Source organism: Eulemur rufifrons, chromosome 8 (genome assembly GCF_041146395.1).
Source record: "Eulemur rufifrons isolate Redbay chromosome 8, OSU_ERuf_1, whole genome shotgun sequence".
NCBI classification, from domain to species: Eukaryota; Metazoa; Chordata; class Mammalia; order Primates; family Lemuridae; genus Eulemur; species Eulemur rufifrons.
The window spans coordinates 68,254,302-68,262,648 of NC_090990.1; the positions used below are offsets into that span (position 1 = coordinate 68,254,302).

General features: G+C 37.0%; 1 non-coding gene across 1 annotated transcript; it reads right to left on the reverse strand.

The window, feature by feature from the left end:
* Positions 1–524: 524 nt before the first annotated feature.
* LOC138391192 (small nucleolar RNA SNORA48) lies at positions 525–659 on the reverse strand. The gene has a single exon (XR_011234805.1). It is a non-coding gene; the product is annotated as a small nucleolar RNA SNORA48 (small nucleolar RNA).
* Positions 660–8,347: the final 7,688 nt, after the last annotated feature.

The following is an 8,347-nucleotide window of genomic DNA, read 5'->3' on the forward strand; positions in this document are numbered from 1 at the left end:
TTTCATTACATTCTTTTCCAGGATGATCCCATCCTTTCTGATGGTTTTAATATAGTGGACTTGGATATTGGATGGGAGGCTCTAAAATTAGCGTGTAGGGCAAAAATGTTTCATGTAATGAAATTGACTCTTGAAAATCCCTTAGAAAAGCACCCAGAATTAGACATAGTACAACAAAGTGCTTACCTGTTAGCAGTGTGGGAACTGATATAAAATGATGGAAGACACATTTTCTATCTCAAACTCACTTTGGTGCATATGTTGAGTGGAGAAACCATTCTATTTAAATATTTTCTCTCTCTCTATTGTGCCAAATATGTTTGATTGAATTTGTACAGGTTAAATATATACATGATGAATTGCATTGTACTAGCATATTTGCTAAAGACTTCCAAACCTCTCTTTCTCTCTCCCTCTCTCAGACCTTTCTTCTGAGCTTCAGACACATATAGCAACTTCTATCTAAACATCTACCCTTGCATATCTCATAGATTTATTTTTTTTTTCTTTACTTTTCCAGCAATCCATATGTCCAAGGCATGAACCAGGCACAGGCACAGACCAAAAGCCAACCTTGGATAAACAAGGGGTTACTTTGTACCTAGCTGATATGAGATGGGTACCACCAACCAGATGCCACTTTACCCAGGTCATGGACATCAAATGCTTCTTAAACTCAAATTCAAAATGGATGCCTCATTTTCAATTTAACTGGCTCTTTGTCCTGAATTCTCAGTCTTAGAATTCATGAGTCAGGCAAGTTACCCATGATACATGTCCCTTTTTTCCCTCCTCATCAAAAAGAGAGGTTGCAAATTGATCTGTGGGCCTAAAATCACGTTTGGCTTACATTGAGGTTGGGAAGAATTTAAATGTGTTGCTACTATTTAAAAATGAGGATGTTTCACATTTTAAATCTCAATTTCTGGATTCTCTTGAGAAACTAGAGTATTTGGTAACATTGGGCCCATACACAGCCAAGATCAGCTGGAACAGAGAAGCAGCTGTCTTCTTTAGATGGTGAATGCACTGTACATCTATCACAATTTACAATCTTTCCCTGAGTCTCTGCCCTCATTTACGTTACTTGACTGGCTCCTATAGGCCCTTTAATTTGGGACTCCCAATGTATTTTCATATCTTCATTATTCATTCAGTCCTTACTGATACTTTGCTTTCTTGGGCTGCTGCAATAGCCTCCAAACTGGTCTTTCTTCCAATTCATCTGCAGCAAGACCTATTTATAATACATGTTGAGAGTGAGACTCCATGTCTGACGACAACAACAGCAACAACAACCCATATCTGAACATGCCACAATGCTAAACACTTGGTTAAGAGCCTTCAGTAGCTCTCTTTATACAACAGTGTTTTTCAAAGTATGGCCTCAGGACTTTCTATATCACAATTTTCTTTGGTGCTTGGTAGAAACGCAAATTACTGTGTCCAACCCAGGTCTACTGAACCAGAAGCTCTGGGACTAGGGTCTTACACTCTGACCCATCGACCTATAGGGTAAAGTCCAAGCTTCTTAACATGCATTGATAAGTTCCTCCCGAAAAGTTGTTTGTTAAACTGAACTTTTGTAAATTAGGCCATAATTTAAACACATTAAATTTTGGCTCCTAAAGAAAAGATGTGATGTATCACTCAATAAAGAATCCCTTAAAAATGTTATTGCTTTCTAATTTATTTGTTTAGAAAGTGTGGGTGAGTGTGACCTTAACGTGGGGCAGACTCTAATGCCAACTGCTGACTCATGGCAGTGGAAGAAGGGATGAAAAGGTCAAAATTCAAAGAAATCTTTTGACTCAAAGTTTTAGCAATCTTAGAGGGCTTCCTCAGGGCAAGAGCAAAGAAGAGTTGAGGAGACAAGTCTCTAGTGCACCCAGTGGTCATGAGACAAATCAACATAATGCTAACTACTTAACAGGGAGGGGAGAGGCACTACCTTTAGAGGTGACTGGCACCATGAAGTGTAAGACATAGAAGCAAGTTTATAGGCTATTCCACAAATCACATGAAGGGGAAACAATAAAAGTCAAATGGCAATGGAATGAATGACAGGGAGTAGGAGAATTCCCAATTGTTGGTACCCGTTTCTCTCCATGTTGGCTACTCACTGCCAAAAGCATGATTCTAGCAACAGTCATATCATAATGGAAACCTGAAGATGCCACTTACTTTGCTCTGTGTTGATGGTGATCTATTGAAAATAACTGAGAACAAATCCTTCAGCATTCTTAAATGCACCCACTTAAGAAATGAGGTGTTAAATCATGTTTTTTGTAGTTGGGGAATAACTATGTAATGTCAAATAGGATAAAATACCTGGCTACATTGAGGACAGATTACATCCATCACTTCCTCCTGTTCTAACAGACCAATAACTCTGTCAAAAGAGATTACATTAATTTGGCAAGAGGTATTTCTTCCAGAGCGATGTTAGTTTATTATCCAGTAACTTTTTCACTTCTGTTTGTGAATCAACTACAAAACACATTTTTCCACTATTGTTCTGCCTTTCAGAAACTTCTGAACTAATCAACATCACTGTTTACACTTAAAAAAATGACTGTTTTTGTCTTTTTTTACATTTGTTAAGTCTTTTCTTGTAAACACTGTTGAGTTTACTCATTTAATCAGCTTTGATGGTATATCCTATGTACAGCTAAACATAAACACAATCCCATATGTTACTGTTACTGAGGAAACCACCACCATGTTGGCAAAGGCACTTTAGCTAGGCGGCTATGAGGAGGAGTCTGTCAAAATTCTGTTCAGTTTCACAGACTGACAATCTCTGAGCATAGGTTGTATAGAGCCTAAAGTAGTCTTGATTTATGTTGACCTTTTCCTTGCAAATCTTTATAAATCAAAGTAAATCATTAATGCACAGAATATTGCAAAAGGCGAATTAGTTTGCATTCTCTAGAGAAACAGAATCCATAGAATCTTTCTCTCTATATATCTATGTAAGTCTTAAGGAATTTTTCTATTTTAAGGAATTGGCTTTTGTAACTGTGGGGACTGAGAAGTCTGAGATCTGCAGCACAGTCCAGCAGGCTGGAAATGCAGGTAGGAGTTGATATTGCAGTCTTGAGCCTGAATTTGCAGGGAAGGCCAGTAGGCTGGAAACACAGGCAGGGTTTCTATGTTGCGTCCTTGAGGCAGAATTTCTTCTGCTTTGGAAATCTTGTTCTTAAGATCGTCAACTGTTCCAGCTGACACCTTATAGTCCAGAGATGAGCTGTCCTCACTAACCTCTGCCCAAATTAGATTTGTGAGCAAAAGAAATAATTGGTGTTTTAAAACTTTAGGGGTGGTTTGTTATGAAGCAATAGAAACTAGACTAGAAAAGGGTTGGCTGGGCTCTGGGCTATGTCTGTGTGGGTGAGATCTACCTGACACTGAGTGGATAGGCAAGTGGTAGAGCTGGAAAAGGGGATTTCATTCCATGTGGGGAAGAACTGGAGAGTTCTATATTGAGCTAAAATGAAGACAGAAGATATGTGGATCTAAAGTAGTCAAGTTAATCATTGTTCATAGGATAAGGTTAGGTAGAAAAATGCAGAAATCAGATCAGAGAGTTTGGGCAATAGGTAGGTATCCAGATGTTCAAGCCAAGAAGGAAAAAACAGAAACACAATTTAAGCCAGTGGAACAGATTTCAAAATCTGGAATGACAAATAGGGTGGCCTAGGTGGGTCACACGGGCATTCATGATCTGAGAGATCAGGCAACAGGGACCAGGGACTTACATTAAAAGTCAGGATGTAGGAGGTAAAACCAGCCCCAAGACCCTTAGGTATTAGTTAGAGTGGGGGTGGGGACAGAAAGACTGCCCTAGATACTGAGTCAACTGTTTCCAAGGTTGGAGCTCCGCGATCTTTCATAAGAGGTAGAATTGAGATTAGCACCCAGCTCAGAGATGGGGGAAGGAGGCGTGCCAAAGCATGACGTAAACTAATAGGTACTTCCCATTAATTCACGTAACTAGTGACTATTCTAAGAATTCTTTAAGTATATTCAAATGAATATTGGAATCTCAAAAAATTTAACATTTATACTTAGGCTTGTCTTTTTTTGTTCTCAAAGCAAGTTGATGAGTAGTTTTAAAAAGCAAATTGTATACTAGAGGTTCCTGAAGAGTTTGTCATTAGTTAAAGCACTTAAGTGTTTACAAAGACATAATTATTTGCTGATTGTTCACAAACTTTAAAGTTGATCTTGTTGGATTTTGTCATTCCTCTGCTCAAGGTTTTTTCCTTTTCTGGTTTTATTCTACAAGTAACAGAATTCTTAAGATGGCACAAACTGTATCCTTTTTGCCTCACTTCCCAACCCATTTCCGACTCCTCCCCCTGGCTCACTAGGTTCCAGACTTGGCCTTCTTCCAGGTATGTGGAAGTGCTAGACTTTGTCCTGTCAGGGTCATTGCAAATGTTCTTCCCTGACTAGAAGGCATTTTAATTCACTCTTTTCCTAGACAGCTTCTATTCATCTTTTAGGCCTCAGTTTAAATGTCATATCCTCAGACACCCTTAAATTCATGTATGCCTCCTTTGTAATTCTTAGTAACTTTTTTTTATTGCTTTTACCATAATTCTCAGTGTATATTTGTGTGTTCAGTTGTTTAATGGTTGCCACTCCCACTAGAATGTGACCTCTACCAGATGTGAGGATATGATGGTTTTTTTTTTTTTTTTCATGACTGAAGTTTGGGAAAGAGGAAAATGAGTTAAAATCCAGAAAAGTGACAGAAGGTAGAAAAGGCAGGTAAAATTGAGAGAATTAAAAATACCATTCAAGAATTAAAGAACAGCAGTCTAGGCCGGGCGTGGTGGCTCACGCCTGTAATCCTAGCACTCTGGGAGGCCGAGGTGGGCGGATCGTTTGAGCTCAGGAGTTCGAGACCAGCCTGAGCAAGAGCGAGACCCCACCTCTACTAAAAATAGAAAGAAATTATATGGACAGCTAAAAATATATATTGAAAAAATTAGCCGGGCATGGTGGCGCATGCCTGTAGTCCCAGCTACTCGGGAGGCTGAGACAGGAGGATCGCTTGAGCTCAGGAGTTTGAGGTTGCTGTGAGCTAGGCTGACGCCACGGCACTCACTCTAGCCTGGGCAACAGAGTGAGACTCTGTCTCAAAAAAAAAAAAAAAAAAAAAGAATAGCAGTCTAAAGATCATTTAATGGAGGGCAAAGTGCTTAATACATCTAAATAGGCTATGGTAAAACTGTAAAATAATGAGTATTCTCTTCAGGAGAGACGAAGAAACTCTAGGATGTGCAGAAATTGGAGCCCTCAGACTGCTGATGGGAATACAAAATGGTGCAGCCACTTTGGAAAACTTTGGCAGTTCCTCAAAAAGTTAAACAAAGCATGTGACTTAGTAATTCCACTCCTAGGTATATGTGTAAGAGAAATGAAAATATTTGCACACAAAAACTTGTACATGAAAGGGTATAAATGCATTATTCATAATAGCCAAAAAATGGAAACAACCCAAATGCCCACCAGATAATGGATAAAATATGGTATATCCACACAAAGGAATATTATTCAACTATAAAAAGGAATGAAGTACGTGCTATAATACAGTTGAAACTTGAAGATACGCTAAGTGAAAGACGCCAAACAAAAGGCTATGATATGTAATATCATTTATATGAAATGTCCACAATAGGGAAATCCATAGACAGAAAGCAGATCAGTGGTTGCCTAGGGCTGGGGGAGTATGTATGGAGAGTGACTACTAATGGGTATAGCGGTTTCTTTTTGGGTTGATGAAATGTTCTAAATTTAAATTGTGGTGATGGTTGTACAACTCTGTGAACATAGAGGTTGAGCATTTTTAATCTGAAAATCTAAAATCCAAACTGCTCCAAGACCTGAAACATTTTAAGCACTGACATTATCTCAGAGGAAATGTTCATTGCAGTATTTTAGACTAGGGATGCTCAATCGATAATGTAAATATACCAAAATCTGAAATCTGAAACACTTTTGGTCCTAAGCATTTTGGCTAAAGGATATTCAATCTGCACTAAAATAACCACTGAATTGTATATTCTAAATGGGTGAATTTTATGATACGTGAGTTATATCTCAATAAAAATGTTTTAAAAAGTTAGTTGATTCTTGTTATTCATAGTAGTTATGTTTAATAAAGTTGCTGCAAGCACTGAATTAGTCAATGCTGAACCATTGTTCCTGGGAACCTCTGGTCACATTTCCATCAACCTGTAACTTTGTATTATGTGTTTATTTAAAGACATCTCATTTAATACATACTGTTAATTTATTAACATTGAACTCATGGCCAACAGAACTGTAACTCATGCCTGAACAAATCTTATCTAAAACATGCATTTTTTCCATAACATGCATCACAGCCTTCTTGTAGTCAGAAACACTAAATAGCACTTCAATACTACACTTAGCGGGGGGCCATTTCAAACAGTGAAACCACCAACAAAAAGCACAAAAATGCAAAAAATGTGGCACTAAATACGCTGTGAAAGGGATACTTGTTTATGGTATGAGAGTTTAAACAAGGCAGTGTCACCTTGTTCAATTTCAGCTGGGAACATGTACATTGGGCAACTCAAATTTTTTTATGCTCTGTGCATATTGTGACTACGAAAGTGCTGTGAATATTATGAGGTTACAAATAAATTTTAGCAATTAGGTAAATTCATAAAGGAAATCTGTGAAAAATGAAGATAAAACTGTAGTTTTTCTGCCAAAATGGTTTTCTAAAAGGTTTGGAATTTCAAGGTCTAAACTTCAATCCCTTCATATTGCTAGACAGATAAAATACAATATCTGGGATATATGTTTCAGGGGTAGCTAACAGGAAAAATCTAGTTTTAGAGGCTTCATACAATTATCCTTAGTTTTATCCCTTCGGTATTTCCCAGTAACCATGTTTCATGCTACCGATTACTGGGCCAAGGGCCAGTTCAAAGGTAAAAAGTTTATATTTCATCAGCAAAAATTTATTTTGATTTTATCACAAATATAGGCTCTCTCCTCCCAAAAGAGTCCTCTGTCACCATGAAGATATCATTAAAGGTAATTTTCAACTAAAAGAAATACTCATCCGTGCTCGTATCTAGAATCTATACCCCTAACTTCCCACGTATTTGTAGACATGTTTTCACATACTAGCTACTGCCAATTTTAACTTCCAAAGTTTTGAAGTATTTGCTTTCAAAAGTATTAATATTTTCTGCATTTTATTAATTTTAATTCTAGAATGGCTTTCAAGCCTCAAATCCTCTTAAAACAGGAAACGGCAGTTCTTGCTCATAGCTCCTATAAAGAGGCTTTTACCAAACTCAGAAATTTAGAAATAAATTAACTGTTTTAGGCTATAAGTAACATAATTTTGGCAGGGGGAACAAAGTCATAAATATCAAATGACTATTATATATCCATGTTTGTGAATATGAATAAGCTTAATCAAATGTCAGAATTTGGCTACAAAACGGTACTTTCTGGATCAGTATTTATACCTCTTTATTGGTAATCAGCAGTTTTGTTTCTTTAAAAAGCTGTTCTTTGATTATAATTGGTGAAAAACAGTTGGAGTTGGCTGATTAACTTGAATCTCTCAATTAAAACAGCGGGGCTTGGAAGATACCCTTTTATTCATCAACTTGAGAACTTGGAAGCTCTAAGATACTGTGGTATTCTTCAAGCTCTTTGATCTCTCACAATAATTTAAACACAATAGAGTTCTTAGGCTTCTCTTCACTTTTTAAAAAAAATTACCAATGCCAGATGCTCTTCCTACCTAGAAACCAGTCCATTAGATCTCTATGCTAATCCCTAAAGTTTTGAAGTTGCATTCTTCAATCCCACTATTCTTTTGCATGTAGTGTCAAATACTATCATGCTGTTTTTTCCACTGTCCATAATTAGCTTAATCTTCCTCTTGTTCTGAAGCAGTAATCATCATTAGGGACCACTGGCACATTTAACCAGGGCCTCACACTATCAAAATGATGGCCTTCTCCATTGCTATGGATGATCAAACGTAGATCATAATCTGTCTGCCAGGATGTCTTATGTTGTTTTGATTAGCCAAATGAGTCAGGGTTTATATTCATTCTCATTAGCTTTAAAAGTAGACTTTTTAATTTTAAATATATATAACACAATATATATAAAACCACAAACTGTTAGTAAAGATTAGTAACTGATCTCTATTAAAAATAAATATTTTATAAACATTCTCTGATAGAGTTGCCTTTATAGATTTCCAAATATTCTTCATTAAGATAGTAATTCAAAATCAATGATTAGCAAAGTTTCTAGACTATAAGAATTTATT